Source organism: Vombatus ursinus, unplaced genomic scaffold (genome assembly GCF_900497805.2).
Source record: "Vombatus ursinus unplaced genomic scaffold, bare-nosed wombat genome assembly UNPS02014797.1, whole genome shotgun sequence".
Lineage (NCBI taxonomy): Eukaryota > Metazoa > Chordata > Mammalia > Diprotodontia > Vombatidae > Vombatus > Vombatus ursinus.
This window is the reverse complement of record NW_020954575.1, coordinates 15,943,936-15,945,124: the sequence shown is the minus strand read 5'-3', so window position 1 is coordinate 15,945,124 and position 1,189 is coordinate 15,943,936. Positions and strand designations below refer to the sequence as shown.

Below are 1,189 nucleotides of genomic sequence, written 5' to 3'. Positions count from 1 at the left end.
ATGACTAATACTGATAAACTTAACCCTTCCTGGAAATGCAAGGATCTAAGACATCTCCAAAGGCTTTGTGATGGAAAATGCTATCCACACCCAAAGAAAGAACTATGGAAGTTCAATTGCTATTTTTTTTTCTCTTCTGTTGAATTTTGTTTCCTCTTTCTGATGGTTCCTCCTATTGGTTTTAATTTTTACTTACAACATCACTAATGTGAAAATATGTTTAATATGAATGTAAATGTATAGCCTACATCAGATTGTGCGCCGTCTTGGGGAGGGTGGTGGGAAGTAAGGGGAGAAAAATTTTAAACTCAAAAGTATATGGAAGTGATTATTGATAAATCAAAAGAAATTAATAAAAAAAAAAAAGAAAATTTCATATTTTATCTCTATTCCACTTCACCACATTAGAATTGGCCCATTCACTGTTCTAATCTGTTTGGTATATCTTTAGACATGGATTCTTTTTTTTTTGTTGTGAGGCAATCAGGGTTAAGTGACTTGCCCAGGGCCACACAGCTAGTAAGTATCAAGTGTCTGAGGCCAGATTTGAACTCGGGTCGTCCTGACTCCAAGGCCAGAGCTCTATCCACTGTGCCACCCAGCTGCCCCTTGGATGTGGATTCTGCCATCATATATTCGCTACTCCTCTCCCAGCTTTGTGTCATTCACAAACTTTATAAAAATGTGATTGACTACTTTACTCAAATAATTGAGAAAAACACTTTAGAGGACAACACTGTCTGTTTCTGCCTCTAGGTCTGTCTTTCGACAACTCTTCTATGTCCCAGGAGATTGCCCAGATCCTTTTCCCTTGTCCCGTAGCTGCTCAGACAAACCAGGGCCTGAACATGGCTTGGCAAGCACTTGGCTTTCTTGCTAGACACCATTCTTTCCCTGTTCCTTAAATTCCTATAACACATGAGGCAGTTGGGTGGTGCAGTGGATAGAACACTGGCCCTGGAGTCAGGAGGACCTGAGGTCAAATCTGGCCCCGACATCAGCTGTGTGACCCTTCACAAGTCACTTAACCCCAACTGCCTCCAAAAAAAAAAAAGTCCTATAACACTTATTGTCTAGTCCTTACTAGGGCATTTAATCATGTACTGTCTTGTATTACTACTTAGATCTTTGCATTGCTGAGAAGAGCTGAGTCTGTCAAAGTTAGTCATCACACAATGTGATTGTTACT

The 1,189-nt window shown here is 40.1% G+C and overlaps 1 protein-coding gene across 4 annotated transcripts in view; it reads right to left on the bottom strand.

Annotated features, from left to right (window-relative positions):
* The window catches only part of BRCA1 (BRCA1 DNA repair associated), a 72,746-nt gene that overhangs the window by 53,535 nt on the left and 18,022 nt on the right, over nt 1-1,189 (bottom strand). The gene's annotated exons all lie outside the window — the stretch shown is intronic.